The following is a 10,577-nucleotide window of genomic DNA, read 5'->3' on the forward strand; positions in this document are numbered from 1 at the left end:
GTCAGCAGAGGTTGGTAGGTTAGAACTGAAGTGCTGAGGAGAGACTGGAGTAATCTCTCCAAAGGTTAATTACCTTGTCTTGAGCTAGCCAAGAACCAAATTACAACCCTCTGGAAGAGCTGGAGGCACTCTTTTTTTTTTTTTTTTTTTTTTTTTTTTTGGTTTTTCGAGACAGGGTTTCTCTGTGTAGCTTTGCGCCTTTCCTGGAACTCACTTGGTAGCCCAGGCTGGCCTCGAACTCACAGAGATCCGGTTGCTTTTTTTTTTTAAAGACAGGTTTTCTCACAGGGTGGTTCTTGGCCCCAGCATAAGGATTCTCACAACCACCTGTAACTCTAGCTCCAGGAGATATGTAGCTCTCTTCTGGCCACTGTACACACCTGCGCTCACACACACACACACAAACATACACTTCATGTAATAATAAATAAAAAAATATTTATGTGTGTGTGTGTGTGTGTGTGTGTGTGTGTATGTGTATGTAAGGGTCCGCCAGTACCCACTGAGGCCAAACATGGGTACTGGGAACTGAACTTGTATCCTCCAGCAGAGCAGCATCACCCTTAACCACTGAGCCACCTCTCCAGCTCCCATTATTATTATTATTTCTTTTCCTCAGTTTGGGTTTTCTTTATTGATTTTATTTCCTTTTTCAGGTCTTGAACTGTTTTGTTTCCTTCCACTGTCTGTGTTTTCCTGGAATTCTTTAAGGAATTTACTCATTTCCTTCCACCGTTTGTTTTATGGGAATTTACTCATTTCCTTTCATGTCCCATAAACACTGTTTATGTTTCCTGGATTTCTTTACAGGATATATTAATTTCTTCTTTAAGGGTCTCTATTATCTTTTTTTAAGTTTTTTTTTTTTTTTTGGTTTGGTTTGTTTGGTTTTTTTTTTTTTTGGTTTGTTTTTGTTTTGTTTTTTTAATGCTGAATGCCGTTTATTGAAAGAGGGAGGAGGTCTTAAATACAGGCTTACAGCACAGTGGGAGAACCCCGGAGGGCAGAAGTTCCCCCATTATTATTTTAAACTTCAGCGTGGCTTCTACAATATCTCAAAAGAAAACAACCTAAACAAAAATTATGAAGGAAGATTGTTACATGAAAAGAAGAAAAGCTTCCTGCTTCATTTGTAGAGAACGTGTTGTGGTTTCCAAGGTGACCATTGGAAAAGGTATCATGTACCAACGCATGCTCTCACATTCAGTGTGTGTCAAGGACAGTGGCATGAGGACCAAGAGCATCACTGGAAACAGTCTGCTTTCTCAACAAGAAATGTTTTTAAGAGTTACGACTCAGATTCTATAGTAAAAATCTAAGAGTGTAATGACATATAGCGAAAAACCACTTCCTCACAATGATTTCTTGAGCAATGTTTGCAGAATGCTGCAAATACACACCCCGAGAGCAGGGGATGATATTTCTAAAACCTGTTTGTCTCCCTAGAATATAGCCAGGCAAGTTAAAGAAATTGGAAAAATCTATCCAAGGAAGTCTGAAGAATAGAGATGGTGATTTTAAATTTAATCTTTGGCAATGGACAACATTGCTGATGCTACAAGTGTGGTTTGTGGTGGTTTGAATAAGAATGGCCCCCATAAACCAGGCTGCGGTGGCGCATGCCTTTAATCCCAGCACTCCGGAGGCAGAGCCAGGCAGATCTCCATGAGTTCGAGGCCAGCCTGGTCTACAGAGCGAGATCCAGGAAAGGCTCCAAAGCTACACAGAGAAACACTGTGGGGGGGGGGGCTCCTCCATAGGGGGGGCTCCTCCATAGGCTAAGCATATTTGTATGCTTAGTCATCAGGGAGTGGAATTGTCTGAAAGGACTACAAGGATTCAGAGGTGTGCCCTTGCTGGAGGAAATGTGTCACAGGGGTGGGATTTGAGGTTTCAAAAGCCTACACCAGGCCCAGTTTCTTTCTGTCTACCTGTGAATCAGGATGTGGAACTCTCAGCTGCTTCCCCAACACCATGTCTGCCTGCATGCCACCATGCTCCCCGCCATGATAATAACTTCTAACTTCTGAAACTGTAAGCAAGCCCCCAATCCAATGCTTTCTTTGATAAGAGTTGCTTTGGTCATGGTGTCTCTTCAGTGACTAAGACGTGGCTCAACTTGCCATTTTTATTAGTGGCCTTGATGAAACAATGCAATGTCATTCAAAAATAGCTTATTTGTTGTCCTTAAAAGGCACAACTAAATCAAGAAACTTATATGAAGTATTTTTTAAGATTTATTTATTATTATTATGTATACAGTGTTCTGCCTGCAAGTATCCCTGCAGGCCAGAATAGGGCACCAAGTATCATTACAGATGGTTGTGAGCCACCATGTGGTTGCTGGAAATTGAATTCAGGTCCTCTGGAAGAGCAGGCAGTGCTCTTAACCTCTGAGCCATCTCTCCAGCCCCCAGTAAAACATATATTAAACCCATTTTCTTTGTCAATTTTCAACATATCTGTTATAGCTGACTCCGCATTAATGGGAGGTAAAAGAGAAAGACACATTTGTAAACATTAATAGAAGGCGTTGCAAATGCCACTCTGAATTTACATTTAATGAAGTCTCATTATGCAGCATATCAAGAAATTTTATGGAGAAAAGCATTACCAATGTATGTTGCACAAATCATCAAAACCATGGCTTTTATACGGGATGGGGAATTAAAATGATTACCAGTCCAGGGAATTCTTTTAAATCATTGGTGCTGACCAGAGCGACATCATTTACTTTTCAGAACTAAGATAACTAAGTTAAAGCCAAATGATAAAAAGGATTTTATTATTTGAGACATGTTATCAAGTTGTTTATGGTCTCGAAACAGAATTTATGCCAGAACTTGATGATGAAAGCTACTATACAGATTTAGCATTCTTAGTGAATTTCACCCATCATTTAAATGGGTTACATTGTCTTTAAAGTGAAACCTAACTTATTAATGCAATGTTTCAAATCATAACAAGGTTTCAAATGGTAGTGAAATTATGGCGCTCTCAAATTAAGGCAAATAATTTTGTGCCTTTTGACACATTGACTTAACGCGGCCTTTGGGAACCGCAGAAACTATGTAGCTTATTTATTTCATAGAAGAATTTGAGGGGCTGGAGAGAAGGCTAAGCAGTCCAGAAGTACTCTTTTTTCTTGTGGAGGACCTGGGTTCAATTCCCAGCACCCACATGGTCGCTCACAACCATCTGCAACTCTATTTCCAGGTGATCCTGTGCTCTCTTCTGACCTCCAAGGGCACCGGGCACACACATGGTGCACATGGATGTATGCTGTCAAAGCAGTCACACACATAAAATAAAATAAATCCAAAAAGTCAAGAATGTGAAGCAGATTTCAAGATTCCCAGGAAAATAATATTTTGGTAAATTTCTGACTCTATTTTCCGTCAATGTAGATATGCTAGATCTGCAGGCAGACATCCAACTTAATGAAAAGTTTGATTGTTTCTTTCCTAGATTTTTACAGGTCTTGTCTTCCAAGAAACATGGATCTCTCACTTCATAGTCACACTGCACTCTTCTCTTCCCTTTTACCACACCTACAATTGTGAACAACTGTTTTCAAAAATGAAACAACTCAGTGAAATTGTGAAACACCGGATGAGCACTTTGAGAACTCACTGAGAATTGTAACCACTTCTGTCCAACCACGTATCCATGCAGGAGGATCTCAAAAGCAGCATCAGCTAGCCCGCTGTCTGTCTGCTGTGTGTTGCCCTCTTTAATAATAATTTTTTTAAAAATCAGTGATATTCTATTACTTAGATATGTTCATTTTCTTTATTGGTAATCACATATGGTTCCTAATGAACAATTTTGAGAGTCTCTGAACGTAATTAGGATCATTTTATGAGGATATTTTTGCTTATCTGTGGTGTCCGATACCATGAAAACTATACACAATAATTGTTTAAAGCTCACTAGCTTTCATTAGTGTTTGCCTATTCGTGTGGCCCGTGACAATTATTTATCTAATGTGACCCATAGAAGCCAAAGGATTAGACATTCCTACTCTAAAGGATGGGCACACCCCGCTCTAAAGGATGGGCCAACTCTTAGTGAACTCTACAAATGGAAGATGGACATCAAGAGTCTCAATTTGAGATTCAAGCCTAGACTACATCAGAAAATAGTTCTTCCCTTGCAAAAGAAAGAAAGAAAAAGAAGTAACAGTAACAAACTAAAAATCCTTCATCAGAAAGCAGCCCTAGTCTTAGAAAGGACAAGAGAAGAGGTGAGTCCTACTTACCTGTCTTAAAAGACAGCCACGAGGCCAGCCTGCTTGCAACAACCCCATACTGTTCCATCCCTGCTTTACTTATTCACCCTTATTTCAATCATCCATTCTTTTTTTCATTTTTCTCACTTGGGGAATATACGTCTATAGTCTAGATGAAGACAAGAAAGAAAACTTGAAAGCAACAGGGAATGATTTTGGAAAACAAGAGGGACTTTTCAATATGCCATCAATGTATCTATGTCCCAGAACCTGAGTCCAGGTACAGGAGACAGTCCAGGGGGGTCCTGTGGCCACCAACCCCTGACACTAGTAAGATAGAAGAAGCTGAATGAGAAGGTGGTATTTCACAAAACATGAAAGACACACAGGGACATACACACCCCTGTCTCTTGACAGTGACAAGGGGGTCATACAAGATAGGTTAGTCTCAGGGCTGGAGAGATGGCTCAGTGGATAAGAGCACTGACTGCTCTTCCAGAGGAACCGGGTTCAACTCCCAGCACCCACGTGGCAGCTCACAACTGTCTCTAACTCCAAGCTCTGACACCCTCACACCGACACACATACAGGCAAAATACCAATGCAAATAAAAAATAAATTTTAGGGGTTGGGGATGTAGCTCAGTGGTAGAGCACTTGCCTAGTAAGCGCAAGGCCCTGGTTTGGTCCTCAGCTCCGGAAAAAAAAAAAAAAAAAAAAAAAAAAGAAAAAGAAAAAGAAAAAGAAAAAAAAATAGGTTAGTCTGCAGTTACATATACTGTTCCCCTTCCTACCACACGCCTGGAAATTCAGAGTTGAGCATGTAGGATTCTCAGGTTAACCTGAGCCTGGAGAAACTAAGAATTAGCTTACTTTACACATTGCCTGCCTGAGCCCCACCCTTCCCCCATCCCCTCTCCTGCGCACTCCAATCCTCCCGTAACCACACATATTAGTGTCAGTGGGCTTGGGACCATTGTCTCCCTACATGTCTTATTTACCGAGAAACCAGCAAACAAGACCGTATTTAAGTCAGTCTTAAATTCTAACCCACGGGGAACAAAGACTGTCTGTAACGTGAGGGCTAATCCCACTGAGCAGATGGGTAGGGCATTCAGCTAGTTCCTCTTTTCCTTCTTCAGAGACAGATTCTCAGTTACACCTGCCCAACCACAGTGAAAACTCATCCTGTTATTATGTAATATAATGACTTCAAGTGGCAATTACATAGGAAAAATGTAAGAACATTGAGATGCTCATAGTTTTGATTGTACCTTTTCACAAACTTCTAAAATAAATGTTATCAGAAATGTTATCAAACCCAGAGTCCCCATTCCTAGCTAGGAATTCTCTGCGGTCAGTTCTTTGCCCTTTGTAAAATGGATGATATTCTCTTCTCCTGCTCATCTAATCAATACTTAAACGAGTGCTTACCTTTCAAGGTAAATAAACTAAAAAGGCAAAATTTAAATATAGCTCTGGATAAAATACAAAATCAGTCACCTTATAATTATTTAGATACATTATTACTCAACAATGAATTCACTAGCATCCTCTAAGTTTAAAACTTTCCAAACAATGTACCCTCAATTACTTACAAACAATGGTAGGCCATGTCAATTGGGTACATCCTTATCTGTCTATTACTGCTAAAAATTTGGCTCTGCTCTTTAAGTTGCTTTCTGGAGACTCTTGGTTAAACTCTATAAGAAACACTGCACCTGAGGTGGATCGAGTTATTAGTTTATTAAATAATGTTGCTGCTAAAGCAGTATCTCATAGAATTCATCCCTTACTTCCTTATTAATTACTTATCCTTCATCACCGACTGGAATTATGTATCAACCAGGTTGTGGTAGTTTGAATGTAATTGGTCCCCATAATCTCATGGGGGACGTGGCACTATTAGGAGGTGGGGCTTTGTTGTAGTGGGTATGGCCTTTTGGAGGAAGTGTGTCACTGTGGGAGGTCAGGTTTGAGGTTTCCTATGCTCAGGATACTGCCCAGTGAGTCAGTCAACTTCCTGTTGCCAGCCTATCAAGATGTAAGGACTCTTAGCTCCAACACCATGTCTGTCTGCCTGCCACCATGCACCTGCTACCAGGCTCCCCTCCATGATGGTAATGGATTGAACCTCTGAAACTGTAAGTGAGGCCCCTCAATTAAATGTTTTCCTTTATAAGAGTTGCTGTGGTTATGGTGTCTCTTCACAGCAACAGAAACCCTAACTAAGACAGAAGTTGGTACTAGGGACTGGGGTATTGCTGTGATAGGCCTGACCATGCTTTTGTTTGAAGTAATATGGACTTTGTAACTTTGGGTTAGAAAAGCATTGGCATGCTTTAAGTACTGCTTAATGGGCCATACTGGTAGGAGCATGGGAGACAGAGGTGCTAAGTGTCAGTGTTCTGACCCACCCCTTGGCACCGCCCTGCATCCTGACGTAAAAGCCTCCTTTTAAAAAAAAAAAAACTCCTCCCTTTCCTCTCTCTCTCTTCCCCTTTCCCCACTTCCCCGACATGAGGTGTGCTCACCTCTGATTTCCTTCTCTGCTCTTTCTCTTCCTCTCTCCCTCTTTCTCTATCTTTCTATCTTTCTAATAAACTCTCTCCACGTGGATGCAGCGCTTGGGTGTGAGTGACTGTGTCTCATGTGAGTGACTGTGTCTCGTCTGCTGCTGCATCTGCCCAGCATGCCAGCATGTTTTACTGCACACAAGGGATACCCTCAGGGTCCTCTGTGTAAGTTCATAACACTAAGAGTTATTTCAACTGGCGGGGGCTCACTCAAGAGTTTTCAGAGGAGAAAAACTTTATTATGTTGCCTAGAGATTATTCTTGTGATATTTTGGTGAAGAAAGTGGCTGCCTTTTACCCTTGTCCAAAGAGTCTGCCTGAGGCTAAAGTGAAGAGTTTTGGATTAATTTCATTGGCAGAGGAAATCTCAAACAGCCTAGTATAGACCCTGTCATGTGGTTAGTAGTGTTTATACTTCTAAAGATTCATAATGAAAAGGAGAAAATGGAGCAGGGTAAATTACAAAATGTAAATTTTGAGAACAGGAACCCCAGGAAGTGAAATGGATCCTGGGTTCAAGGCTATAAACAGAAAATATGGGGAGTGGTAACCTCAGGTCAAGATCCCACCCAGCTGAGTTTCCAACTTGTGAAAAGGAACTAAAGAAAAACTTAGAGCCAGGTGTGGTGGGGCACACCTTTAATCCCAGCACTGGGAAGGCAGAGACTGGTGGATCCCCGAGTTTGAGGCCAGCCTGGTCTACAGAGTGAGTTTCAGGACATACAAGCTTAGGCAGCGAAAGACAGAAAGCTGGTGAAGATGTAATTGATGAGGGGACCATGTTCCAGCCCCGGCAAGCAGCAGAACTTGGCAGCTTCAGCCATGTGGTTCTGGCTTTAGAGTTAAGGATAGAAGAAATGAGTTATGGAATAAAGCTGCTGAGCCCAGGCACGTGTCAGATATGTCCCTGAACGGAGGCCTAGTAGAGAGGCCATTGTATGAAGCTGTGAGGCTGAAGCCTGGATTGCCTTGGAGACTCCAAGATGTTAGAGATGCCAGAGCCATGGGATGCCTGCTGAGGAGAGCTGCTAACAGGGAGTGGAATCAGCCCAAGAGAAAGAAGTGTGTTGCAGTCAACAAAGCTGAACAGAATTAGAGATGTGGAGAGTGTTTTGACATCAGACATGGAGATGCAGAGTCTGGAGTTTGCCCAGCTGGTTTTCAGCCTTGCTTTGGTCCAGTATTTCCTCGCTATGTTCCCTTCCCTACGTTTTGGAATGGTAATGTATATCTTATGTCATTATATGTTGGAAGTATGTGATCTGCTTTATGATTTTAATTTCATAGGGGATTACAGTTAAGAGATTGTATGAATCTCAGAAGAGACTTTGAACTTTGGACTTTTAAACATTGTTGAGACTGTGATAGACTAATGGGGACTTTTGAACTTGGACTAAATGCATTTTTGCATTATGATATTGTTACAAGCTTATGGAGACCATAATTCTATTCTTACGGAATAGAATATGATAGTTTGAATGTAATTGGCCCCCAAAATATCATAGGGAGTGGCACTATTAGGAGGTGTGGCTTTGTTGGAGTGGGTATGGCCTTGTTGGAGGAAGTGTGTCACTGTGGGGGCAAGCTTTGAGGTCTCAAAGTAAGTCAGTTGACTTCCTATTGTCTTCTGGTCAAGATGTAGCTAGCACCACATCTGCCTGCACACCGCCATGCTCCCTGTCATGATGATAATGGACTGAACCTCTGAAACTGTAAGCAATCCACCTCAATTAATGTTTTCTTTATAAGAGTTACTGTGGTTATGGTGTCTCTTCACAGCAAAAGAAACCCTAACTAAGACACATGGTATTATAGAAATTTATGCATATCATAATGCTCCACAACAATCACAAAACTCCTTATTTACAAGAATTTATGGACTTGATAACAATGGGAAGGACACATATTAAACAACTTACTGGTAAAGAGCCTACATAACTCATTGCACCATTAAATAAGATGTAGGTTGATCATTTATTCCACACGGATAATGACTGGCAGGTAGCATTAGCATGTTACTTGGGATCTGTTGATAATCCTTATTCTAAATATCCCTTTTCAAGATTTTTTTGAAAATATCCCATGGGTACTACCTTAAATTACATTTAAAAATCCTATAGAGATTGCTTTTAATGCCCTTACAGATGGCTCTTCAAAAGAACAAGGAGCTTATGGTTTTTGTTTTTTGTTTTTTTGAGACAGGGTTTCTCTGTGTTGTTTTGGTGCCTGTCCTGGATCTCGCTATGTAGACTAGGCTGGCCTCGAACTCACAGAGATCTGCCTGGCTCTGCCTCCCGAGTGCTGGGATTAAAGGCGTCTGCCACCGCTGCCTGGCATGGAGATTATGTTTTATATACAAATTCCACATCCTCAACAGAAAAGACTGACTCCACCCCTAGTTGTACAGCTCAATAGTCTGAACCCATCAGCTGTTATTAGATGTTTCTCAGCATTGAATATTTTAATTCATACTGAGATTTTGAGCACATTGTACTGTTTTTCTTTTAGGAACTGCAGAAGTCAAACGCAACCCCACTACTAATGTTATTTTATAGTTGTTTTCCCTCCCTTCAGACGTCTCTATGACAACAAACAACATTTTCACAACGCCTATTTGTGCTCATTCGAACTCTCCAGGTCCATTGATATCTGCTAATGCTCAGGTGAGGGGCTGGGCTACTCCTCGCCCTTAATACTTTCTTTTCAGACCACTCAAAAATCTCATGGACTTCTTCATCAAGATGCAAAATCGTTACAAGTGCCATTCCCTTCACGTGACAAATCTTCTGGCCCCGCCCTCCTTGCTCATTCCTCACCCTGCTGCCATAGGCTGACAGAATTAATCCCTGAGGATCAAAAATCTAATACTACCCAGCAAACAGACATTACTCGTGTCTCAGAATTGGGACATTTAAAGTACCTTCATGTAAAGGTGGATACATTTTCTAATATGATGGTCTGCTTGCTCGCAGGAGAGAAATAACCTCGGTTGCCATTTTTATACACCTTCTCCTATGTTCTCTCATTACAACTAAAAACTGATAACAGTCTTGTTTATTTGATTTTATTTTTTAAAGATTTATTTATTTATTATGTGTACAGTGAGTATTGGGCCTGCAGGCCAGAAGAGGGCATCAGATCTCATTGTAGATGGCTGTGAGCCACCGTGTGGTTGCTGGGAATTGAACTCAGGACCTCTGGAAGAGCAAGCAGCCCTCTTAACCTCTGAGCCATCTCTCCAGCCCCAACAGTCTTGTTTATACTAGCAAATGCTTTAAGGAAAATTTGCAATTTATAGGATATTAATCATGTTACCGGAATCCCTTACAATCCACAGGGTCAAGCTATTGTGAAACGACACCATTAAATACTTAAACAGCAAATTTTAAAAATAAAAAGGGGTGTATACACCCACCTACGTCTCACAATACTATGCTACATTTAGCCGTGCTAACTTTTTAATTTTTTTTTTCACATTAAAAGATGCCACCCCTGCTGCCCAAAAGCATTTCGCACTAAAGGAGTGTGTGTTTAATGGAAAGACCTAGAAACTAATCACTGGAAAGGGCCAGACGTTCTTCTAACATCAGGGTGAGGTTATGCTTGTGTCTTCCCAGAAATGAACGAAGTCCCAGATGGCTCCTGCTTGGTGCGTCTGACCAGGACAGCATCTGAGACCCCTGGACAAATAAAGTGTCTGAAGATAGACAGTAAACCCATCAAGAGATGTGCCAGGAGAGAGCTGGGCACTGAGTTCTCCCCCACAAAGTT

This window comes from Peromyscus eremicus, chromosome 22 (genome assembly GCF_949786415.1).
Source record: "Peromyscus eremicus chromosome 22, PerEre_H2_v1, whole genome shotgun sequence".
Classification (NCBI taxonomy): domain Eukaryota; kingdom Metazoa; phylum Chordata; class Mammalia; order Rodentia; family Cricetidae; genus Peromyscus; species Peromyscus eremicus.